Source organism: Caretta caretta, chromosome 4 (assembly GCF_965140235.1).
Source record: "Caretta caretta isolate rCarCar2 chromosome 4, rCarCar1.hap1, whole genome shotgun sequence".
Lineage (NCBI taxonomy): Eukaryota > Metazoa > Chordata > Testudines > Cheloniidae > Caretta > Caretta caretta.
This window is the reverse complement of record NC_134209.1, coordinates 47205532-47233098: the sequence shown is the minus strand read 5'-3', so window position 1 is coordinate 47233098 and position 27567 is coordinate 47205532.

Below are 27567 nucleotides of genomic sequence, written 5' to 3'. Positions count from 1 at the left end.
AGTGCTGACTGTTCGTAAGATACATAATCATAAGAGAAGATACTGTAATAAAATACCCAGGAAAAAGAGTGAGGATTTGATGGGTATCTGTGTATAAAGTTGCATATTTGTGTGTCAAATACTGCATTTGAAAGGTAACAAATGATACAGTTTTTTAAGTGATGTATTTTTATGTATGATCCCATCTGAGAGTAAAAAAAACCAAACAAAACAAAACCACCACAATGGCCTGTAGGATTTGGGTTTTTTTGGCAGGGAGGGGAATGAGGAGGGACTTATAATCATTTACCCATATCTCAGAGGATATCCTGCAGCACAGAGAGGGCAAGGGATATTAGCTGCTGCTGCATCCGCAGCCATGCCCTACTTAAGACCTCACAGAATACCCTCTGCTGATTGGGCAATCTGCGGCTACAAGACCGGGGGGAGACTCACTGGTAAAAGTGTGCAAAAGTTAAGGTTAGTTTGAAAGAGCCCCTCCCTCATTGTGTAACCATATTATGCATGTAAACTCACTGTACTGCAGTTCGAGAAATGATGAAGTGTCCCAACCTGAAAACAAACCAACCAACACCTTAGGAAATTCCACAGACAATCGCCCTTCCCCCCAACCCCCACCCCCAAAAACCCCCACATTAAAATACTATTAAGCTTAGAAAGTGAAACTCTCAAAAGTCCAGAAATGGCAAAGATTTCTCTCTATATTGTAAGCTGAGAGGGAGAGTGCCAGGGGAGAAGAGATGAGATGTAAGCAGGAGCAGTGATGTGAGGAGCCTTGACAGTGACAAGATTCCATAGAATAACCCTACTATCTCACACATGATAATATGACAAATAGCTAATAAATTTCAGATAGTGTAATAGTGCCTTACACATGAATATTCAACCAATGGGCTAACGTTTTTTAGGTGTTTATGCCAGCAGGGAGTTCCAGTGGTCTGCACTGAAGCATTTATCAACAGGTACATTTTACATGAACACCAGGGTAAATATACAGAACATTCTTTCAATGATCTTATCAGTCACTGAGAAATAGATCTGTTTGCACACCAGTATTAGTTATTGGAATGCTTTTGCACCACTGTAATATTTTCTTTGCATGTGTAGGTATAGCCTGTAGGCAGCAGTTCTACATCTACGAAATAATTCAGGAAGAGAAGAGAGTGAGGAAGAAAAGAATTGACTGATATTATGCTCAGCTGCTAAGAAGAAGCTGTGTGATGCAGTTTAAGGCCTAGCTACTTATTCAGATAAACAGAATTTATAACCCTCTCTACAGTAGTCTCATCTGATTACTTCCAAAAATATTACAGTTCTTTTTGTTCGTTTGTTTTTGTCTGTAATTCCATGTAGTGGAGAAGTCATGATTTATAATTTGTTTGATAAGAATGTATTGACAGTCTACACTGTTTCTGTCCCAAGCCCTTACCTGGTCTCACACAGTATATGCTGTTTATTGAACATCCTGAAGTTCTGCCTTTCAAAAGACTAAGGCAAAGCTAATCTCTGATTTCAGAAGTATATTTTTATCAATTTGCTCATTAAAAAGAGAAGGATTAGAGAACAAGAATGTTATTGTCATGGACAAGTTGGTTTATTAACAGCCTAGCCTCCCTCCTGAGATTGTTGTCTTTATCTAATCAAAGTATTATGTACATGTAAACTTTCAAATCTGGATTAAAGTAATTTTACCAGAGGCTTGCTCAATCATCGCAGTGAGGATAGAGCAGACAGCTTGGTTGGAAAGTTCACTGCACATTTTAATGTGGCAATGCTCTCTTTTCCTTTTTGAAACAGGGTCGGCTGCATTCCAGTGATCAATGAAGAAAATTAATTTCTTGTAGTTCTTGGCATAAATGTGCCTCATCAGCATTGAGTTTTTGTGCCATAACCTCAAAAGGGCAGAGTATGTGAACCAACTCAGGCTGACAGATTTACAATTAGTGGCAGCCAGTGAAATATCAGTATGCCTTGTGAATGTCTGCACTTTCTAAATGATGCTATGCAAGTCCAGAATAGTCTTAATGCATATATTTGTTAGCTATTATCCAATAGGATGTTACTTCCATACTATCCTCTGCTTCAGTTTCACCACAGCTGTATGCAGTGCTGGTGTAGCCTTGTCAGTCATTCCTATGACAAAAGGGGTGTTAATGAGCCACTTCACCTTGAATGGTCCCTTGAAATGTTTTAACTACTTATAGTAAACAGTCTGTAAAAACAACAAGGAGTACTTGTGGCACCTTAGACCTGGTCTACACTACCGGGTTAGGTTGAATTTAGCTGTGTTAGGTCAATTTAAAAATGACTGCATCCACACAACCAACCCCGTTCTGTCGACCTAAAAGGGCTCTTAAAATTGACTTCTGTACTCCTCCCTGATGAGGGGAGTAGAGCTAAAATCGACCTTGCTGGGTCAAATTTTGGGTAGTGCGGACGCAAATCAATGGTATTGGCCTCCTGGAGCTATCCCAGAGTGCTCCATTGTGACCGCTCTGGACAGCACTTTGAACTCCGATGCACTAGCCAGGTACACAGGAAAAGCCCTGGGAAATTTTGAATTTCATTTCCTGTTTGGTCAGTGTGGCGAACTCAGCACTCAGCAGTACAGGTGACCATGCAGTCCCCCCAGAATCGTAGAGCGTAGAACGTTTCTATGCTCCCCCTATCATCTCCATCCCTGAGGTTATCATAGATTAGAAGGTGAAAAAAAACGCACTCGTGATGACATGTTTTCTGAGCTCAAGCAGTCCTCGCACACTGATAGGGCACAGCTTAATGCATGGACGCATATAGTGGAAGAGGCCAGGAAAGAATTAAGTGAGTGCAAAGAGCGGAGGCAGGACGTGATGCTGAGGCTAATGAGGCAGCAAACGGACATGATGAAGAGTCTGTTGGAGCTGCAGGAAAGCCAACAAGAGCACAGACCCCCGCTGCATCCACTGTATAACCACCTACCCTCCTCCCCATGTTCCATAGCCTCCTCACCGAGACTCCCAAGAACGCGGTGGGGGAGAGGGGGAAAGGCTCCAGGCACCAAGCTACTCCAGAGGATGGCCCAAGCAACGGAAGACTGTCATTCAAACAGTTTGATTTTTAGTGTGGCTACAATAAGCAATGTGTCCTTGTCCTTTCCTCCTCCCCCACCCCACCAGGGCTACCTCATTTTTTAAAATTAATAAAGAAAGAATACATGGTTTCAAAACAATAGTTACTTTATTTTGAAGTGGGGAGGGTGGTTGGCTTAAAGGGAATTAAAATCAACAAAGGGGGCGGGTTTGCATCAAGGAGAAACACACACAACTGTCACACCGAAGTCTGGCCAGTCATGAAACTGGTTTTCAAAGCCTCTGTGATGTGCCACGTGCCTTGCTGTGCTTTTCTAATCGCCCTGGTGTCTGGCTGCTCAATATCGGAAGCCAGGTGATTTGCCTCAACCTCCCACCCTACCATAAACTTCTCCCCCTTACTCTCACAGATATTATGGAGCACACAGCAAGCAGCAATAACAATAGGAATGTTGGTTGCGCTGAGGTATGACCTAATCAGAAACAGCACCAGCGAGCTTTTAAACGTCCAAAGGCACATTCTACCACCATTCTGCACTTGTTCAGCCTATAGTTGAACTTTTCCTCACTACTGTCCGGGCTTCACGAGCAATGGGAGCAAGGGGTAGGCTGGGATATGTGTGACCACGTGGTCTGCCGACCACATGGTCTGCCGGCTGGGAGAGCAGCCTGAGGCAGAAGCCTCCACTTGCATGATATTCCAGGCAGAACTGAATCTCCATGAGATGAAACTTAAAGAAGAGAAGGACCTGGAGTCTCTGGCTCCCATTCGGTGCTCTAAGAGGAGGATAGCCATGTGTATTCAGGTGCCCCTGATCGACCTCACTGAGATCTGCCAGGAGCACCCAGCAGATGTTTGACGGCTATCAGTCCTACTGCACCATCTGCTGCAAAGGCAAGGAGCTGCAGCTGTGTAGCAATGCAATACCGCATCTGCCAGCAGCACCCAGGAAACATACGGTGATGGTGAGCTGAGCGGGCTCCCTACTTGCCGTGGTATGGTGTCTGCACAGGTAACCCAGGAAAAAAAGCGCAAAACGATTATCTGCCATTGCTTTCACGGAGCGAAGGAGGGAGGGGAGCCTGATTAAATGTACCCAAAACCACCCTTGACAATGTTTTTGCCCCATCAGACATTGGGAGCTTAACCCAGAATTCCAATGGGCAGTGGAGACTGTGGGAACTGTGGGGTAGCTACCCACAGTGCACCACTCTGTAAATCGATGCTAGCCACGGTAGTGAGGACGCACTCCACTGACTTAATGTGCTTAGTGTGGACATACGCAATCGACTGTATACAATCAGTTTCTAAAAATCGACTTCTATAAAATCGACCTAAATTTGTAGTGTAGCCATACTCTTAGAGACTAACAATTTTATTTGAGCATAAGCTTTCCTGGGCTAAGACCCACTTCATCAGATGCCTGGAGTGGAAAATATAGTAGGAAGATATATACACATAGTACATGAAAAGGTGGGAGTTGCCTTACCAATTCTAACGAGACAACTCCCAACTTTTTGGAGTAACACGGCTACAACTCTGTAAAAAATCTGTGCCACTTTAAGTTTAGCTGTGATACTCTGAGTAAGTGTCCCAGACCTGAAGAAGAGCTCTATGTAAGCTCAAAAGTTTGTCTCTCTCACCAATAGAAGCTGGTCTAACAACAGATATTACCTCACCCACTGGTCCATAGGTCAGTGGTTACATATACCAGATAATAATTGATAATGGTAAGGTTATTCATGATTCTTTCCCAACCAGAAAGACATGTTCACTGTCCTATTAATCAGTGAAACTGCCTTTTGCTGGAGAAGAGTGACAAAGGACATAGTTCCATGGATGAGAAAGCTAATATATTTTCATCCATGAGAACAGATGTGACATAGTGTACAGAGTACAAGAGCTGAAAATGCTCACAGATTTCTTCTTATATTCTTAAAGTTAAAAAAGCAAATAGAAATGCCTAATTCAAGTGGCTTAGAAATGAGATTTGAATTACTCTTGCTATATTAGCTTTAATTCGCCATTACTGCACTATCAATTTATTATAAGCCAATAGTGATTATCCACTCAATTAGTTTGGTGAGATATATGCAATGCTAATCTTGTAACTCAGTTGGCATGGTATTTTTGTACTCAAACATATTATTTATCCATTTCTATTTTTAAGACAGGGTAGCCTGGTTATGTGTGTGTATATGTATATATAAAACCCTACAAAGAAAATTATTTTCCAAAATGAAATATGCTCTATCAGTCACCCATAGATATCCTTTTAAATAGAATGAGAGAATTACACTAGTTTGAGGTCCTGTGTTCTGTACAGGTCTTATTTTCAAAATAGTTGTGCTCCTTTTTAACACACACACACACACACACACACACACACACATATATAAACCCCTGATCTTGAAGTCCCCCAAAATGACTCACTGAATATATTATGCAACAAAAAGGAAAAGTTTGACAAATAATGAATGTGAACATGATCATACTTCCTTGCAAATTGATTCACAGTCCATTTTTAATTCTGTGACATATCTGTCCTTGTCTTTCTCCTCCAACTCTATCTTCATTCTTTGTTCCACATTCTTTTTTCTGCTTCTTTGGTTCAAATCTCACTACACTTCTGCCCAGTAAAGTTTCCCATGGATTTCACTCAAAGTGAGACATTTCTTGCTTTGATGAGCTGTACAGTAAAAATTTAAGTTGCACAGAAATAGCTTACCATGATCATTTTTCAGTGCTAGAGATCTGAAAACAAAAAGGAGTCACCTCCCTAGAGAGCCTCTGAAAATAATTTGTTTCAGTGAATGAATTTTGAATCTATGTATTCCAATTGGATTAGACTTTTCCTAGCATGCATATTTCCTCCTTTATTTGGTACAACATGACCAGAAAAGTTTAAATTAATGAACCGCAGACAAAAGTCTGAAGAGACAAACATGAATATCTGATTTTTCTTGTTGGAGCAGCTTGATGTACTTGTAGCATTACTTCATGCACTTGTAATACTAAAACAACACAAATACAGAGCAGATAAGGAAGAACAGAACTGAGAAAGATATAACCAAGCTGTAAATATTTATGGAAGTAAGTGGTCCACAGTCTGACAGCTGAAATGTGTTAAAGAAATGGAAGAAATCCATCAGTGTATCAATTTGATAAAAAAAAAAAAAACATTTTTCCAGGGTTTTGAGACTAGTGACACTAAACAATTTGATTCCAAAGTAAAGAATGGCAGATGAATGAATTACTCCTTTGGTGTAGAATGTTCTCTTATTTCATGTCTTGGAAGATTATTGCTATTACACCTAGTTGCATGTTGTTGCCTTTATTATGGTTATGGAAAGCATTTTCTAGTGGGTCACTGTTAAAGAGTAGAATGAATCTCAGCATTTTTTATTTTATTTTATTTTGCTGGCAGGTCCATTGACCTCTTCTAATACAAATTTAGACAGAGAGAGTTGCCTGAGATCAATGTTTTTGAGCTATGGAGCACTATATGGAAGAGAAACTACAGTGAACAAAAAAAGGAAAAATAGGTACTATATTAACATTTCTTCATAGTGTATAACCCCCAAGTTTATGGATTCATAAAAAAATCCTTGCTATTGGTCTTACAAATTCATGTGCCAGTTCCTTTAATATTCTGAGATGGAGATTATCTAGGCTGCCTGATTTAGTCCCATTAAGATGTTAGAGTTTGACTTTCACCTCAGATTGGTAATTTCTTCTCCATCTCCTCATTTCCATTAGCCACCTGTCACTACCCCTAAGCTCCTCACTACTATTATTAAAAAAGGAGCCAAAATATTTGTTTAGGTGTTGTGTTGGGCCATGCCTGGATTATTTTAATCTGCACCCCATGATCAGTGTTTAGTGGTCCAACTTCTTTCCTTGTTTTTTTTTTTTTCCTTTTTCCATTGCTGTATCCTCTCTTACTTATCTTCCCATTCAATATTAGAATCAGGCATGGAGATTACATAAGCATCTCCCAACAGTCTCTCCCTAAATCCTAGTATAGAGCTCTTTTAATCAGTTGTGCCAGGCTCCATCCCAGAAGTTTATTTCCCTCCCTGATGAGGTGGAGTTCATCACATGAGAACAATCCAGTGCCCATGACTGCATCCCAGTGGTCAAACATCTCAAAGCCTTCCTTATAGCACCATTGCCTGAGCCATCTGCTGATCATCATAATCTTGTTTTGCCTTCACTCCCCTCCTTTGGAAAAGATAGAATACCACTGAAGATCACCTGTGCTTACATTTCTTTGAGTTTTTTCGCCAGCCTGGCTTAGTCTGCCTTGACACATTCCAGAGAGAATCCAGCAGTATCATTTGTTCCCACGTGAAGCACAATCAGTGGATTCTTTCCTGATCCTATTAGGATCCTCTTCAGTATCAGGTCCACATCCTGTATCTTAGCTCCCAGGAGCTAGCACACCCTTGTGTTTTCCAGATCAGCTATGGAGACAGGCATGTGTGCTCTTCTTAGCCGAGAGTCTCCAGTCACGTAGACCTGCCTCTTTTTGGTATTGATGCAATTCTCCAGCCTTCCTCTTTGTGTTCTTTTTTGCCATAATCTGTTTTGTTTGTGTAGTAGCTAAGTGGAAAGGATATTATTATTAATTATGGACTACATTCTCTGGTCCACAATGGCCACTTTAGGCCATTCATGCAATACAAAATTGCAATAAGTGGCCAGCAGAGAAATCTCTAGCAGTGGACATCTCCATTATCAGCTACTTCAAATCCCTTACCCGGCCACAGGAGGAATATGGGAATGTGCTAGGGTGTTCCAGAGCTGAGGGCAAGGAGAGGTGCGGAGGGGCATTGCAGAACCCACTCCTATATATAAAATATGTGACATTTATAATGTTGGCTTATAGATGATATATGTTTTTGTTCTAGATTGCTAGACTGAAGAACTAATAGTGGATCTTTTAAAAAGTTGTCAAGTTGACAACAGATTTAGTTTAAGGTAACTTTTGTTTTAGTTTTTGGAAGGTTTTTGGGTTGAAACTGCCAGCTTGCAACACTCTGGAATAAGATTCAGCAAAAGGAGATTGTGTTTGATCTCAGCATGAATTGAAGCAGCTAGGATTGGGATTGGGCCCATTCCTTGGAGTTTTGGTCTCTTTACCCACTATTCTCTTGTACAGATGACCACAAGTGCCAGATTTCTAAAATTTTTGGTGAGACCAAGGAGTGAGGGGGCAAAGCCTCCAGTGGAAGTGTAAAGAAGAAAAACAGGGCAGTGGACATCAAGTCCTGGGATTCATTGAGTACCATTACCTGCATGTTCATCACTGTGCTGACCAGCATCACTGGAGAAACAGGGGAAGGGAAGATTGCAGTAGCAGAGGGAAGGGGTAATCTGACCACCTGGATATACAGAGAGGTGAACCAATCTGGGAGCTTCTACCCCTGCTGCTGAGCGAGAAGCCCTGTCCCCCTCCAAAGCTGTGGGGGGAGGATGGATGGGGATCCCTGCCACCAGTGCCTTTTCCCTTCCTTCAGAGGTGTACAAGTACCACTGAAGATGTGCTGAGAGAGCAGAAGCAACTTTCCCAAGGCCACACACTGAGTCAGTGGCAGAGAGGAAAACAGAACTCAGGAGCTCATCTATCTCCATCAAATATATGCAAGCTCCCATTGATATGGTTGCAGTAGAGTAGCTTGTCCCTAGGAGGCCAGATCCCCAGTCCTGCACCTAGTATATTGGACTATATTACCCCTCTAAACCTGAAAGTTGGGAAAGGGTCAGTGTTTCCATGCTGCTTCACCCCCTTGGAGTATTAAAATATTGCTCTGGAGCAAGAAGACAGACACACACAGCATGATTCAGCATACATGGGAACTTCCCAATAGTTACTGCAGCCTTGTAGCAACACAAGACACCAGGAGTTCAGCATCAGCCTTCTTAGGGTGTGGGGAAGAGGAAACAGAAGCCAGGAAATTGTTTGGACAGAGCCCCTTTAGCCACCTGCAGGTTTTCCATTCACCCTGAAGCCATCCTCTCCTGCCCTCAACTCCCTTGAAGGGAGAGTCTCATAAGTGCACTTTTGCTGTTCAGCTGTGTGTTGCTTTCCTTTTGCTATATTTAACATCAGCATGTCAGCTATGAGAGCCTGGGCAAAGTATCTACCTGCCCTCAGCAGGTTCACCTGGACTGCTCTTGGATTGACCCATCTATCCAAACCCTCTGCTGCAGGTAACACAATCTCTTCCCACTCACTCCTGGACTCTTCATTGTAAACATATTGAATCAACATGGAGCAAGTGCCAAGATGCTGCCGTGGGAAATCCCAGCCTCTGGCTTCCCTATGGTTTTACTCAAGGGGAAAAATGAAGTGGTAGTCCAGTTTTATAAGTCTGGTTGTTATGTCCTCCTGTTCCTTGCCCCCAACCTACCCACTCCACAGAGACTCAGATATTAGAGATAGGATTTAACCAGTCTTTCCCATCTAGTCTGTGCCCCTGAGGCCAAAGCAGGCATCTTCCCTCATGTTTATTCCCTGGTACTTTTCCAGCCTAGGTTTCAGCACCCCAAATGACAGGACTCCATCCCCTTTCCTTTCCTGGTTCTGGGAAGAGTTGCATCTCTCTTGTTGTCCTTTTTAAACCTATCTCTCCACCCCTTGTTCTAGCCCCTTGGATTACTGTAAACAACTGCTTTACTCCTTACTATTTACATAGTTACACCCTCCAAGCCTATGTTGCCATGGCCCTCTACTACCTGCCTTAGTCACCTTTTAGAAATTATCTTTTAATATATTTCCCCATAGCTCTGGCCCAGCCCCACGGTCAGGTAAGACACTCTTTTCTGAGCTCCCCCACTGCATTAATTGAAAGGAAGTCCCCCAAGGGCCAGGAACACTGAATAGTGGAGCCTTGTAGGAGAGCAGCATTGAGAGGTTATTAACAGTGGGATGGGTTTTTGTTCTGTTCAGACTTTCCTGCCATGGGCACAGGATCAGTATCAGGCACCATCCACAAGGATAAGCCAGCCCAGCACCTGGATTGTGAAATTTCATGAGTCACTGTTCCCAAATTAAACCAGGGACTGGATGATGCCCACCTTTCCTCAGGTACAATGGGAGGTGTCACCAAGTCAGTAGAGCAAATATAGAACCTCCTGCACTCCAGAACTTGGCAGGCCAGGTGTGTACCTGGAAGCACAGGGGGGGGAGCACATCTGCAAGGCCACCACAAGAGTCTGTTGGACACGCCTATGCTTACTTTGTAGGACACCTGGGTGCTGTCAGGAGACCCAGCAAGGCAGTAAGATGGACTGCAGCACATGGTTCTTATGTCCTGGGCTAGATGAGCACACAGGCTCTTCTGTGGCCCTAGGTTGGGGTGGGGGAATAGGCTACACACATATACCTGGTCCAGATCTGGGCACTTAAGCCAGGGAGCCCTATGGGCAAGCCCTTTACCACTGATGCAGCTGTGCTCACAGGCATCCAAGAGGATGTTTTAGAATCTCCATGCCCATCCCATGGCTAGGGCAGAGCCCAATGCCAATACAGCCCAGAAAAGAACACATTAAACAGGGTAAAATTTAGGGCATAGGGCCCTAGGACCAAGGAGGCCTACCCAGCACTGGCAGTCCAGACTCTCCCGCCAACCCTGAGAGTCCCTTCAATCCACAGTGCAACCAGTTCCGACTGGTGGAGAGCACAGGGGAATACCTGGAGGGCACTGGAGCATGAGGATCCCTGCCAGTCCCCATCGGGGAAGAGTACTGGGGAGTCTCCGGATGGTGCTGGAGTAAGGGCTTGTGCCAGCCCACATGGGAGGAAAGAGAAGGAACATTAGGTCCCAGGGAATAGTATTCCTGACAGTCCATCCAGGGGACAGGCACTGGGGTCCCTAGGTCACCTCTTGGGCTGCAGCCACTCCCTGAAAACTGAGGGCAGCATGGCAAAGGGTTGGTGAGCCTGCAATGCCCTGTTCTGGCTCAACTGCACCCTGCTGCTGCTGTCCATTCTCATGTCATGCATCCCACCCCCAATGCTTCCTTATTCTCTCCTCCGAGGGAGGCCATCACACTCCACACATTGAACTTCCCTCCAGAGATGGGAATCCGTGGATCCAGGCCAGGTCTGCTCCAGGGATGGATTGTGAATATAACCCAGCTCCCATGCAGGAGACAGAACATTGGAAATCTCTAAGCATCATAGTACTATGTGAACAATAAAGGAACAATTATGTAATGATGCTCATGGAAGTCACAGGGATCAAAGAAATGCCATTGTTTAGGGAGACTATATGCCACATCTCTCCTGTGGGAGGATTTGTGTGCCTGAGGCTGAGTGTGAGTGTAATACTGCTATTGACCTCCCAATGGATGAGGGGATGATGCTGGTGAAAACTGTTGTTGGCTGTTAACATTTATATAGGGTGACCTGATGTCCCGATTTTATAGGGACAGTCGTGATTTGGGGGGCTTTTTCTTATATAGGCACATATTCCCCCCCTGGTCCCGCTTTTTTACACTTGCTATCTGGTCACCCTACATTTCTACCACCACATGGCTTCTACACAGGAAGGTTTCTGAAGAGTCTGTAAGTTGAAGAGAAGTAAATGATCAAGTACACCTCCTGCTGCCTTGGAAAGGGAATCTGTAAGCCTATGCTGCAGCTGGGAGCAAGACAAGGCTTCTAGGGGAACAAATTTGGTAGGAGAATGAGGGGTTCATTTCTTTTGAGTCTTCTCAGCTTCCACAAATACTTTCTGCAGACATTCCCTTCCTTTGGGCTCCATTTTACCTGAGAGGAATTGGGGAAGGGAGGAAGCTTGGGTATGAGGAAAGAGCTAGTGACTCTCTTGAAGTATTGGCACTGTGTGTTTAGCCACCGAAGCAAAGAGCAAACATCTGAAAGGAATTCATAAGAATGAAAACTACATTGGTGCTCATCCACTTCAGTGCAGCGCAGAGGAGAGGTGAAGAAAATTGCAGAAGCAGGCAACTGTGGTATATGGGAAACTATTAAAATTGTGTTCTATTACTTTAAATTATCTGTGGGTTTCCTCATTCTGTTTGCAGGCAGGGGGCTCTGTAGGGAAGTGTGTGATCAGAGTCAGTCAGCCAACATCTAGTCTTAAGGGTGGGGTGAATTGTGCCTGTTTCTTTTCGGGTACAGTCTGCTGTGTGTCTCTCTCTATTTTGGTTTCTTGCGTGTTAGGGTTCTGAATTTTAAGAAATAAATTGTTACATTGCAACCTTCCATCAAGAATATTTTATGTTTTTATTTAACTTTTCTGTCTATATGCCATGAAACATATCAGGTGACCAAGGCCCAGATCATGACAGTACACATTCCCCAAATGAAAGGTCCCCTCCAAATGGGTAACACCCTGTGCATACAGAAGGAAGAAATTATGTGGATCCTTCCTAACAATGTGTCAACATTTTGAAGGCTATCTCCACAAAGGAAAGGGCCAGAGCCTTACTTTAACAAAAACATAATTTTAGGGCTTGTCTACACAGTGGGGTAATGAACTTTATGAGAGTGAGTTTCTAAAGCACACTAATGTGTTTTGCTTTAATTGGTTCATGTAGACCTTGCTGGTGAGCTTTAACTCAATTGTATTTGAAACAATACTACATTAAAGTGCACTAGGGAATCTTTAGTATGCTCCATGAGGGTCTACACGGACCAATTAACATATGCTTGTGCACTTTAGAATGCACACCCCTTACAGCGCATTACCCCCCCCCCCATATAGACAAGCCCTTAAATCTAAATTTAGTGCCAAAAAAGATTGCATCAGCAAATGACTTCCACAATATATCTTTTCCAATGAACATGCAGCATAGCCTGAACCTTTCCTCCCATGTTGCTAAAAAAATTAATACAGATTATAGGGGTTGTTGGTTTGTTTGTTTTTTTGGCAGTTTATTCAGTGTTTTCTACACATTTCTCAGGTTCAATAAAATATCCTAAGTTATACTCTCTATGCACTGGTTTACTCATGGCAGTGCCCAAGTCGTCATCAGTGTTCATCAATTTGTACATAGATTTTTCCAATTAGAAAAGCACTGACTTAGCAATACAACAGCTAAGTACTAGGGAAATCATTAATCAAACAGTTGAAGCGATGTCAAATTTGGACTCTGCATTGGATCATTACATTATTGCCTTATTCCTTTTCCACAACACCTGTTTTTGGATGTAGCATTACTCACCACTGCCAGAACTGGAAAACAAATGCAGCTGACAGTGTGTATTTTTAAGGTAATATATTTTGAACCACAATAAATTACATGGTTCATTTACTGTGTATTTACTTGTTAAATGATTCAGTCCAAAATCCTTTCACATTTTAATTTTTAGCACCGTGGTTGTTTTGATGCATGATACATTTTGTTTTCACAGAGCATTCAAACCATATCATATGGCTAAATACTTGACTGTAAGTTATCCTACATGTTTCCAATACATTATATATGAATATTTTAAATACAGGTCACATATTTAGATGTTGTTGTTCATAAGTTATGTGTACTCAAAACATTGTATTCCTTTTAGACCACTAATGAGTAGGTTTGGGGAAACTTGTTTGGGGCTATTTTATTAATATATTTATTTAAGCAGGGGATCACCATATTTTAATTCCTGGATGACATCAAAACCTCAGAGTCCATGAGTCAATTTCTCAGGTCCATCAATTCTGATGAAACTTGCACCTCCTTTCATTTTCCTAATATGTATATTATGCCAATTCAGACCCCCTTAAATTTACTTCCTTAGACTCACATCCATATAAACTTTGGAAAAGTTTCTGGCCCAGTACTTGCAATTCATACATTCTCTGCTCAGTCTAGAATGCCACTCACATAAATTAAGTACCTATTCACTAAGCATCCATTATAAAAATGTCTCTTTTTTCAGTTTTTAGTTACTTCATTGCTTAGTTTATTAGGATCTCACCTTTGTGCTTTTTGTACAGAGTAAAAAAGACATAGTACATTAGTAGCTTGTGAATAAGCACCAGACATCCTGGAAAACACCTTGCTTAGATAAACAAATGTGCATAGTTCATTCCACAGTGGGTCTGAGCACAAGTTGATATTGAAGCAGGATTAGACATACTTCTCAGACTGACAGAGGAAGAGCGTGGGAGAAGCTTTTCCTTGGGGAGGCAAGCCCCCTGGCCCGCCTCTGCCGGCTGAAGCTTCTCTCAGCCCCTCTGTGGACCCGACTGGCATGGGGGAGGGCTGTGAGCTTGGTCAGGACCACGGAGGGAAGCTGAGAGCCTGGAACCCCTCCTCCCCGGCTGGGGGCCACAGCACTGGAGCTCTGGGTCCCTTCCACATTCCACCCCTTCCCCTGCACTCTGCCCTGTTCTGCCCATGGCCCTGACCCCATTCCGTCCCCACTCCGCCTCTTCCGTCCAAGGCCCCCATGCCCCTCATCGCTGCAGCCCCAAGACCAGAAAAGCTCTCTGGCTGCAGTGAGGACTGAAAGCTCCTCCAGCCCTGGGGCTGTGGTGGGAGGCGATTTTTCTGGGGGACTCAAATTAACCAGTGCCCCTGGGCACAGGTCCCATGGGCCCATGTGGTAATCTGCCACAGCCCTCCCCCGACCAGTGGCATGAGGTTTGGGGAGGCTTAGCCTCCTCCAGCATCCATTACACCCTGCCCATGAGGAAGAGAGATGAATGTATGTCACATGGCAAAAGGAACTATACAACATATATATTTTTTACAAAGACATGGACATAGGAAGAAAAGGGAAAAGACAGATTGATATTTCACATTTATTTTATTTGAATGATAAGAGTTGTGTGCAACTAAAAGCACCTTTGTACAATGGATCCACAGGAGTCATGTGATGCCAAATGGGTAATTTGGGCACCCATTACACCCAAAATGAGAGACAAAGAAAGTACAGCCCAGTTGGTCAGAAACAAAATAGATCATACACTGCAAAAAAGTCCTCTTCTGCAGATTTTAACAGGGGCACTGTGGATGAGCATACTGTAGAAGAGTTAGCCTGCAACCTCACTATGGTTATGGAAAATAAACTTGAATATACCCTATCTCCCCTACATTCTTCTTTGGATAGATGTAATGCCAAAATGGATAAGTAAGATGCTAGATGTGGTGAACTGTAGCATAATCTCTCTCTGACTGAAGACATGATGCTAAAATTAAAAATCTGGAAAAAAAATATCCCAGAAGAAAGTGTTGATGATCTGGAAAACAGAGGCAGAAGAAAAGATCAATTCACTTACCTCTTGGCACATTGCTCCCAAATTTCACTGACTACTTTGAAGACTGGGTGCTAAACTCACTATCCTAGCAAAAAGTGGGAACTGAAGTTCAACTATGCCTACAGCCTTTTGTCCCATCAGTGAAGACACAGGCCACCTGTGTTCATTAGACCATACAATTACAAGAACAAACCAAGCAAATAAAAGCAAATAAAAGCCTTCTACACTATCAAAACAAATATATGATGATATTCCAGGATTTTTCATGCACTGCAAATAAGCAATACTCAATCCAGACAGGATAGGTTTTAGGATTGGCATTCAGGAGACTTGGCTTCTATTCCCAGTTCAGTCACTAACCTGCTAGTACAAAACCTAGTATAAAAAGTGGATTTCAAATGAAGATTATTCATAATTTTAGCACAGAGGTTACTCACTGCCATGGCACCTCCTGCTGGTCAGTCTGTGAATTAGCTCATCCAGCCTCAGAGCACCTCCTGCTGACTGGTATCTCCCTACTGATACCTGTTTCCTCGTTGATCTCCACCACTGTACTTCAGGCACTTCAGGCCCCCTTATCTTGGGGTGCTGCCTCACAGCAGTGGCCCCACACTCTGGGTCTCCCTTCCAAGGGGGACCTCCCTCCCCCTATGTCTACCTTGCCTTAGTGGCTACTGCCATTTGTCATCTAGCCCCCTTTCTCTGGGGCAAACTGCCGTCTGTAATGTCCACTCATTATTAGCAAGGGGGGTTGGACCTGCTGCCTTTCTAGCCCCAGCTGTTTCCCTGCAGCCCCAGTACCTCCTTAGGCATTCCTGCCAGGCCTAAACCTGGGAGGTAGCCAGGCCTGAGCTCCCCAGCCCAGCCTGCCCCTTCCCCAACACTGCTCTGTCGAAGGTACCCTGTCTTTCCCAGGCAGCTAGGTCCTTCTCATTCAAGGGCTGGAGTGAGACTCTCTTGGATCTTTACTCACAGCCTTCTTATCAGGGCCAGCTGTGCCGTGATTGTGCTGGCCTCACTTGTGGCCAGCTACCTAGCCAGCCTCCCTCAGCTGTTCTCACTCCTTTTATCCCAGGAGTGGGGTAACCACCCCGCTACAATAATATTGTGATCTCTCTGGACAGAAGAAGTAGTAATAGAAGAAGAAATATACAAATAAGAAACAACCCATATTGATTAAGTTTAAAAAATGTTTTATCCAAATATTTTCCATTTAAATAGTCAAGGTATAGTCAGAAATTCCCACTAGAATATCTATGCTATAATGACAAACCCTCCCCCTTTATTGCACAAAATAAAATTAGAGATTTCTATATGAAAGAACTCCTTCTTTCATTGTGGTACATTCACATAATTAACGTGAACATCCTCCCCTAACTTTTACATCCCGTTCATATATTACGCATTTATTTCTTGAGCTGACATAAGAAACTACACAATAAAACAATTAAGCAATATCTACGGAATAATAAAAAGCCTAGAATAAACCTGTTAAAATCCAATTATGAAAGGAAAACCAAAGTTCTGCATTTCCAAATTGTAAATATTATGTAAGGTTGCTGCAAATTCTGTGGGAATGTGAACACCACACTATGCATTCCCATCCAGATCCTACTTGGCAGTCCAGGAACATATATCTATTTTCATATCAGTATTCTGCATCATCCCCACTGTTATAACAGGGGCTCTCAACTCTGGGGACACCAATGGTGCCATACTGCAAAACGAGAAGAGGGTCTCGATACAGAGAATAGTGTTAGATGAAATCTGGCCTTTAATAAATCACTACAAATTTAGCATAAAATCTGAAAATATTTAGTTACAGTTTGCCATATAGACACCAATTCAACAAAGCATATGATTAACTTTCAGAATATGAACATTCCCATTAACTTAAATGGGTCTATTCACATGATTAAAATTAAACAGGTGCTTAAACATTTTGCTGGATCAGACCTATACACCTGTTCTCACCTATTACTATTGAGAATGAATCAAAGGCCTCAGTAACATTTTAGATTGCTCCAAAGATACCCACCTCTTCTCATACAAACAACTTAAATATAAGGTTCACTTAGAATATATATGTCATTGATATATAGTGTATTTCCATCTCTAATATTCCTTGTAAAGTCCTCTCCAGTTCCACACTTTCCCGGAAATTAGAAGTCATTTAACAAAATGTAATAATCAAAAATCCCAAACAATTCCTCACCAAGTTCTGTTCAGGATTCTAATCTGCAGTTGATGAAAAGGACAGCAGTATTCCACTGGCCTGGAACATTCAGAGGATGAAAAATGTGCCAGATATAATGCAGTATTTTGCATCAACCGTGCTACTCGCCTATAACTAACAACCTCTGTTGCAAGTATCTTTTACTAAAACCCACATTCTTTCTTTACCAGTGCAATTACTCTATTGTTAATAATTTCTTGTCTCTAATTCACTTAGTCAATGAAAGACTAAGTACAGGAATTACTATATGAAATTCTCTGACCTGTGAGTAGCTGATACAGTACTTTACTGATAAAGAATTAAAGGAGGATAATATAATTAATGACAATAAACATAGGGTATGAAAAATAGATCCTGGCATGCTCACTTGATATTTTTAATGAGATTACAAGTTTGGTTGATAAAGATAAGAGTATTGATGTAATACACTTAGATTCTGTAAAGCATTTGACTTGGTATGACATATTCTGATTAAAAAACTGGAATGAGATAAAATTAACATGGCACATATTAATCAGATTAAAAGTTGGCTAACTAATAGGTCTTAAAATGTAATTGTAAATAGGAAATCATCACTGAACAGGAGTATTTCTTGTAGAGTTCCACTAAATTCCATATTCATATTAACTATCATGAACAGGCAATATTTCTGCCATCATTTGCATTCTGTAGTCAGGACCAAAGAGCTTTTACCAACTTCTCTGACTATTTGCTGCTCAAGAGTTAAAGTGAGAAATTATGTGTCAGGTAAAAAGCGTAAAACACTTATATGTTTTAGCCTTATTAAAACACACACCCACTCAGCTGAAGATTTTGTTTCACCTTTCGGACAGTGTTTCACAGCTATTGAGGAAGAGATGTTTGTTTTCAAATTCTATGAAAGTGTCTTAATATGTATGTTTATTTTTCATGTGTTAGCCTAATTCTTGCTCGTTTCTTTTTTTTTTAGTCACAGAATATTCAGTAGATTTGCAGATGCTCCATTTTATAGTATACACAAATCTCTGTACATTCTCAGTTTCCTATCGTTCAGGAATATTATTTCCCTCATTCTTAAGGTTTGAGCAGGAGGTTCTCCTAGAAAGTGATGGGCAAGGGGAGAAAGGAGGATGAAGCATGCTTTTTTTTGTGCACATTATGGACATGCTGTGATTGGATGGCTAAGAACAAATTATGTCCAAGGATGAAAGAGTTTTGTGCCTATCCAAAAAACATATTTCTCTTATAGGATACTTCACCTTCTGAAAAAGGAAATAAGAGGTAGAGTAGCAGCCAGGCTTACCTTTCATAGAATCATAGAATATAAGGGTTGGAAGGGACCCCAGAAGGTCATCTAGTCCAACCCCCTGCTCGAAGCAGGACCAATTCCCAGTTAAATCATCCCAGCCAGGGCTTTGTCAAGCCTGACCTTAAAAACCTCTAAGGAAGGAGATTCTACCACCTCCCTAGGTAACGCATTCCAGTGTTTCACCACCCTCTTAGTGAAAAAGTTTTTCCTAATATCCAATCTAAACCTCCCCCACTGCAACTTGAGACCATTACTCCTCGTTCTGTCATCTGCTACCATTGAGAACAGTCTAGAGCCATCCTCTTTGGAACCCCCTTTCAGGTAGTTGAAAGCAGCTATCAAATCCCCCCTCATTCTTCTCTTCTGCAGGCTAAACAATCCCAGCTCCCTCAGCCTCTCCTCATAAGTCATGTGTTCCAGACCCCTAATAATTTTTGTTGCCCTTCGCTGGACTCTCTCCAATTTATCCACATCCTTCTTGAAGTGTGGGGCCCAAAACTGGACACAGTACTCCAGATGAGGCCTCACCAATGTCGAATAGAGGGGAACGATCACGTCCCTCGATCTGCTCGCTATGCCCCTACTTATACATCCCAAAATGCCATTGGCCTTCTTGGCAACAAGGGCACACTGCTGACTCATATCCAGCTTCTCGTCCACTGTCACCCCTAGGTCCTTTTCCGCAGCCTTTCTTCACCCTCTGAAGTAGTACAGGCATGTGTTTTATGAATACTCAAAATCAGGTAGCAGAAACGAGGCAGCAATATTTCTAGTATCTTAGAAATTGGAGATGAAAAATTATTTGTGAGATTATTGCCATGATCTTTTTAGTCATCTTGGTCAAGGAATCATTATTAGGAATGTGCAAAGTGATTTAGTAAAGATACCCAACTCTCAGTAGTTCCTAGGTTCAGATCCTTTTGTATAATTATCTCCAATCTTTCTTCCTGAACCCCAAGTGGCCTCTTAATTAGTTGAAATTCACCTCCGGGGCTCAGGAGGTCTGGAAATTTCTGCTGAGCCTGTGATAGTATTCTGATCTCAAGTTCAAGAGCTTCCCCAAGCTGAGATGATTGTTAGTGAATTCTAGCATCCCAGGAAGCACAGAGTGTATAACATTTGAACCCAGAAATTTTTCCAGAGCACAATGGGTGGAGTCATTTCCTAAAACAATTATCAAAAGAGAGATCTTAGTGGAGATCAATATCTGGGCGTCTAGGGGACTTTGTAGAATTCAAGCAAGAAATATGGGGGTCCAGGAAAGGACCATTTTAACTTGTGAGAATGGAAAAAAGATGTGGGATATTGCAGATCTTTAAAAAAGTATGGATATCACAATTAAGCATATGAATTTTTCAAATCTTATACACAACAAATCAGACCCTCAAACCAAACCAGATAATTAAACTTGAGATTCCTTATTGTTGATCACTATCTCCACTATGTCTTCCTAATGACTGTGTGATTACATGTTTTCTTAATAGTAGTTTCCTAATAAACAAATTGCACTTAAATCAGTCCTTCAGGATTTTTCTGTCAAGAATGCATTATTTTCCATAGGTCAAGCTCTTAAATATAAAAGAGGTTAATTGCACATTGATCTTGCCAAACTTTCTCAATTTCTGGACAGTAACAAATAGACTACTTCTAATCTTGTTATGAAGTGTAGGTTCATAAAACTCCTGATTATATTACTCTGGAAATTCACTGTGACCTGAGGCACTGGCAGTGGAGCAGGTTAGATTAAGCTTCCCTTTTGCAACTGTTCATTTATATTTTTACCATTGCTCACAGAGTTTAAATCATCAAGCCCATGAAATTCATTTTTAATTGCTTTTTTGTTATGTGTTTCTATTGTTTTTTTCTTGGTGTAATGTGAATCAATGTTGCCATTATAAAGTTAGCCATCAAAGCAGGAATGCCCATTACTTTAGTGTACCGGGAATCATTATGCCTCTAAGACTAGAACCCATTGATGTTTAATACTAGTAAATAGCTTTGATTTAGGAAAGACTAATAATAATGCTCTTTTTTTTGTTTATACTAGTAACATCAATTAAAGCAGTATTTGGTGGAAAATCTAAGCAGGACCACACTGCCAATAATGGCTTATACTTCCACCTTGCCATATTAATACTGTTTATTTAATATAGTTGGATAGAAAGGCTTTGTTCAGTGCATATGGCTATCAAATATTTTGGTTGTGGTAGTGGTCCAAGATGAGGTTAACCTATTACAACAACAAGATTCACAGTACTCCACTGAACAAATCAGGAATCTATGTCTATACAAGATTAGTTTAATGGTTCATTGGGGGCATGTTTTGAGGTCAAGAAAAGGTATGCTAGTAAAAGTTGTGAAGAGACATTAACAATGAGGTTTGGAATGCAGGTGATGAAGTCCCTAAAATAAAGGGAAACAGATAAACTATCTGATACGTGTATGATGACAACCTGCAGCCCAGGATGACCACACTGATTTCAATGTATTTTGGATCAGGCCCAACGGGATAACGGCCACTGGGTTCAGATCAGGCTCTGATCTGAGCAATGAAAAAAGCATTTTTAAATTTATTAATCAAGTTCCATTAGTATACTTAAAAGGTTCCTTCCAGTGTCAAATATTAAGGTAGTGTACGTATTGAATGCCTATTGCATCAACATAAGGCAGAACTGATATTATGTGACCCAGAATGAAAATGACAAATTTATAAAGCCAATCAGTGTCAGAATGCAGGCTCGTAACAATCACATTCATTAACCATTTGAATCAAAATGCCTGACTGGAAAGAGGACAAAGATATCAAGGTACAATTAAGGTCCCATCAGAACCAGAGGCAAAACAAATTATAAACAGATATAGTATACCTGGCAGTAAAGAAGTTGTTCAATAACTCTTACTAACTATTGTGACAAAGTTCCTGCTCCACCTTGGTGAGTCTTGTGCTTATTGGTGGATTTGCTTGCCTTGGAGCTTCACAACAGCCCTCAGCTTGGACGTTTTTTCTGAACCCACAGTCCAGGTTGACTCCTTCTGTGTCTGAACAGGAGTTGGGAGGATTTGGAGGGAACCCGGGCCCGCCCTCTACTCCGGGTTCCAGCCCAGGGCCCTGTGGAATGCAGCTGTCTAGAGTGCCTCCTGGAACAGCTGTGTGACAGCTACAATTCCCTGGGCTACATCCCCATGGCCTGCTCCCAACACCTTCTTTATCCTCACCATAGGACCTTCCTCCTGGTGTCTGATAATGTTTGTACACCTCAGTCCTCCAACAGTCCGCGTTCTTACTCTCAGCTCCCAGCTCCTCACACGCACACCACAAACTGAAGTGAGCTCCTTTTTAAAACCCAGGTGCCCTGATTAGCCTGCCTTAATTGATTAGCCTGCTTCTTGATTGGCTGCAGGTGTTCTAATCAGCCTGTCTTAATTGTCTCCAGAAGGTTCCTGATTGTTCTGGAACCTTCCCTGTTACCTTACTCAGCAAAAAGGGACCTACTTAGCCTGGGGCTAATATATCTGCCTTCTATTACTCTCCTATAGCCATCTGGCCCGACCCTGTCATATATCCTCCCCGCTCTGCTCAACACTACGGGGTTGGGCAACTTGGGACATCAGGCAGTGTACTTGTGACAAGCCATCTGCATTGCCATGGTGGCTTCCAGACCGGTGTTGTATGGTGAATTGGAAAGGTTGTAGGGACAGGAACCATCTGGTCACCCTTGCATTCTTCTCTTTATTTCTCTGCATCCACTGGAGGGTTGCATGGTCAGTCACAAGGGTAAACCGTCATCCCAGAAGGTAATAACGTAGTGTTTCCATGGCCCATTTCACAGCCAGGCACTCTCTTTCAACCACGGCATACTTCTGCTCTCTCAGGAGGAGTTTCCTGCTGAGGTAGAGGATTGTGTGTTCTTCATCTCCGACCATCTGCGATAGGACAGCTTCCAATCCTACTTCAGATGCATCTGTTTGTAAAATGAATTCTTTGTTGAAGTCTGGGGCTATAGGCACGGGGTTACTGCAGAGGGCTGTCTGTAGATCCATGAATGCTTTCTCTGCGGCATCTGTCCACTTCACCATGTCTGACCCCGGGCTTTTATCGGGTCTGTCAGGGGACTCGCTCTGGTAGCAAAATGGGGAATAAATCATCGGTAGTACCCCACCACACCCAGGAATGCCCGGACTTGCTTTTTCCGATTCAGCCAGGGCCAATTTTGGATAGCCTCTAGTTTGTTTAGTTGGGGCTTCACCGTGCCTCTTCCTACAATGTAGCCAAGGTATTTAGCCTCAGTTAGCCCTATAGCACACTTGGATCGGTTGGCTGTGAGGCCAGCCTGTCTTAGTGTGTCCAGAACTGCTTCCACCTTTCCTAAATGGGTTTCCCAGTTGGGGGTGTGAATAATCACATCAACCAGGTATGCCACTGCATAACTGGTATGGGGCCGTAGAAGCATGTCCATAAGATGCTGGAAGGTGGCAGGTGCCCCAGGCAGTCCAAAAGGAAGAACAGTCTATTGAAACAGACCCTCTGGGGTAAAGAATGCTATCTTTTCTTTCACATCTTTGGCAAGGGGAATCTGCCACTATCCCTTTGTTAAATCAAGGGTGGTCAAAAATCGGGCATTGCCCAGGCGGTCAACTAACTCATCGATACGGGGTATGGTATTTGGATATCTCATTCAGCCGGCGAAAGTCATTATTGGGCTTGACCACTGACTGTGGGACTCTTTGATGACTCCCAGCTCCAACATCCTTTTTACCTCTGCCTTGATCTCCTCCCTTTTTGCTTCTGGGACCCGATAGGGCCTTAAAGTTACCTTTGCCCCAGGGTCTGTGATAATGTGGTGATATGCTTCGGTGGTCCGGCCCGGTTTGGTTGCAAACACGTCCTGGTATTGGTTGATCATCTCAGTTACCTCCTTCTTCTGGTTTGGTGTCAGATCAGTGGGTATCCTGATTTGCTCCTGCATATTATTTCCCTGGATTGGGGTCTCTTGGGCCACTACACATGCCTCTCGTTGGTGCCAAGGCTTTAAGAGGTTAACGTGATAAATTTGTTCTTGTTTCCAGCATACTGGCTGCCGCACCTTGTAGGTTACTTGCCCCACGGGTTCAACCACCTCATAGGGCCCCTGCCATTGGGCCAAAAGCTTGCTTTCTTCTGTGGGTACCAACACCATCACCCGATCCCCTGGTTAGAACTGTCAGACTTTTGCCTGGCGATTGTAATGGGTTCACTGGGCCTCCTGCGCCTTTTCCAAATGTTCCCATACAATAGGGGTGACCCAGGCTATCTGTTCTCGCATCTGCAACACATGGTCAATTATATTTCTCTCCTCACTGGGTTCCTCTTCCCATATTTCTTTTGCAATATCTAGTATGCCACGGGGGTGGCGTCCGTATAATAATTCAAAGGGGGAAAACCCAGGTGAGGCCTGAGGTACCTCCCAGATTGCAAACATAAGGTAAGGTAGTAGGGGGTCCCAATCCTTCCCGTCTCGACTTACCACTTTCCTTATCATTGCCTTGAGGGTTCGGTTAAACCTTTCTACCAGCCCATCGGTCTGCGGATGATAGACTGAAGTTCTCAGGGTATGTATATGGAGCAGCGTACAGAGGTCCTTCATTAGCTTTGACATAAATGGGGTACCTTGGTCTGTTAATATCTCCTTTGGTAGCCCCACTTGGGCAAAGATCCCCACCAACTCTTTAGCTATCGTTTTAGAGGCCGTGTTCCACAGGGGGACGGCTTCTGTGTAGTGAGTAGCATAATCCAGAATGACAAGTATATATTGGTGGCCCCAGGCTGTCTTCTCCAGGGGTCCCACTAGATCCATGGCTATTCGCTTGAAGGGGACCTCTATGATGGGAAAGGGTACTAAAGGTGCCCTCAAGTGGGGATGGGGACTGTGCAGCTGACACTCCGGGCAGGATGCACAGTAGCTCCGCACTTCTTGAACTCCAGGCCAGAAGAATTGTCGCAGGACCTGTGCCAGGGTCTTCTCTACCCCCAAATGCCCCCCAAAAAGATGACTATGGGCCAGACTTAATACAGCATTCTGGTGTTTTTGAGGTACAAGGATCTCCTGTACTTTCTGCCCCTGTACCGGTGCAACCCGGTATAAGAGATTCTTCTTCATTATGAAGTAGGGTCCTGGTCCCTGGGTTTTCCCTTCCATGGGGACCCCATCTATTTCGGTCACCTCCTTCCAAATGTTGTCGTACCTTGGGTCTTCAGCCTGGTCCCATCCAAAATTTCCTCTCCCGGGGCTAATCTGCCCGAGATCTAGGGGGCCAGTCTCTGTTGCTTCCACTGGTTCAGAGGTCTCTACTGGTTCAGGGTGCGGGTCAGACTCGGGTGCTTCTCCCTCCTGGGTGGCCTCCTTTTCAGCTGCTCGGGTCCGCCTACCTACGAGAGCGACCCTCTGGCTTTGGGACAGTATTTGGGTTCCCAAGGCCTCAGCTGCCCTTCTTTCCCCGGAACCTTCCCTGTTACCTTACTCAGGGAAAAGGGACCTACTTAGCCTGGGGCTAATATATCTGCCTTCTGTTACTCTCCTATAGCCATCTGGCCCGACCCTGTCACACTATGCGGGTCATTTATCCAATGTAATCGTGGTCAAGAGCAAAAACCGGAATAGTCTCAGTTGTTTCTGTAACACTATTTTTTTCCATTTTATGCCAAGCAGAATGTAATGATATATAATTGAAGAAATTAAAGAAACAGAATTATACATAAAACTAAAGTGCAGTCTTTCCTAAAGCTTACTTGCTTAATAAGGTTGTGTTGAAAGTAGGAAAGGAGAATCATTCCTCTGTTAACACCAGCCATAATAACAGGAAAGGAGTTTTATGTCAGTCTGTTTCTTTTAGTAGAAGGTAGACCTGGAAATCTCTCCTGTGGAGCAGGAACCTGGAGAAGCAAATTCTTGTGAATAATATTGGGTATTAATTACCCAATAACTGCAGTTCTCTGTGTTCTCCCAGCAGATTCTAATTTGCTCTCTCTCTCTCTCTTTTCCAGCTTCTTCAGAATTTTATAACTAGTTTAGATGAGATGGAGAGGACAATTACTGGAGCAGGGCCTTTAATACAGTGGTTGGAACCCTGGATCAACAGACTGAGGCTTGTGTACCTCCTAATGGTTGAACTGCTTTGGAAAGGTTCTGGGATTGAAAGGCAGAGAATATGGCTCCTACTATTTGAGAGGAGGGCCCATATTCAGAAAACTCACAGGGTATAACTACACTGCCATCAAAGGGTGTGACTGCAGCTCCTGTACACATAACTGAGCTAGCTTTAATCTACTTAGCATGGGTACTGGAGTGGTGAGACCGTGGTAGCATGGGCTGTGGGTAATTCCTGTGCACAGGCTAACCCACACTGAAGCCCATGCTGCTAACACTTCACTCTGCCACTCTGATTGTAGTGTAGACATACCCATAGTGGTAATTAACCATCTATTAAACACAAACAGTTGAACTAGAATATGAGCTAATTATCCTTATACTATTTCAACTTCTGTAGCTTCTCTGTACCTGAGCTCCCCATGTACACAGTAGGAATAATATTATGTATAAGAGTTTTAGGGGCCAATATATGAATGCTTCTAAAGGGCTTTCTGATTCTTAGATGGAAAGTGCTAGACAACTGAACAGCACGGGTATGGTATTGATGTAGCTTGCATCCTTTTATGTATGTATTACGTGACAAATAATATAGAATGATTTTTTAAAAACTACATTTTAGGGCATAAGCACAAGCAGGCAGCGTTATGATTGAGTTTTCAAACTTTGTATTTCTTGATTTTGGAGTGCTTGATTTTTTAACCTTATTGTTAGAGTAATGTCATTTTTTTTTTTTACACGGGAATATATTAACTTCATCTTCATCCCAGATATGTTGAGAAAAAATGAAGTGTGTGAAGTGATGTGATAAAAGTTGGGATATTTAAAGGGATCTAAGAGAGTTAAATGCCCAACTCCCACTGAATTCACTGGGAGAAGAGTGACTAATTCCTTTGACAATACCAGCCAATGTCAAACCTCCCACCCAACTCCTACAAACAGTTGATAGTAACTTCTTAATGATGCCCTTTTACAAGTTGAGGCCTCAGTGGTTCATGTGCATGACTCTGAGAGTCTGCAGGAGTACAGCCTTAGAATATAGTTAGACAAAAATTTCCGGGAGCCTAAAATTTTGGAAAGGATAAAGAACACCTGTTGAATACAGGGCTAAATTATCTGACAGTTTGAATTGGTGCAGTTCTATTTATTTCAGTTGTGTTTTTTCTGATTTCCACCTGCAGAGAATATGGTCAGTTGAGTAGCACTATTAGATCTATTGATAACCAAACAAAAAATTAAGAATATATTTATTATATATTAGTTTTATATATATATATATACACACACCTAGAAAAGCAGTTAAAACTCTTCATTACAATTGTTTAATTTACAATTTACTAGTTAGCAAGTGTTAATAACATAGTAAAAAATTATTAAAAGTCCCTCTAACTCTGCAATTCAGGTTAAGACTGTGCATCAGATGTGAAGTGTAATGGGAATGAAAATTACAGTAGTACCATTACGTGAAGGAGCTCAGTTTCCAAAATCGTTTGCCTATAGTATTGCAAATTCCTCCCAGAGTCAGAGGATTTTCATAGATACTAAGGTCAGAAGGGACCATTATGATCATCTAGTCCGACCTCCCGCACAATGCAGGCCATAGAATCTCACCCACCCACT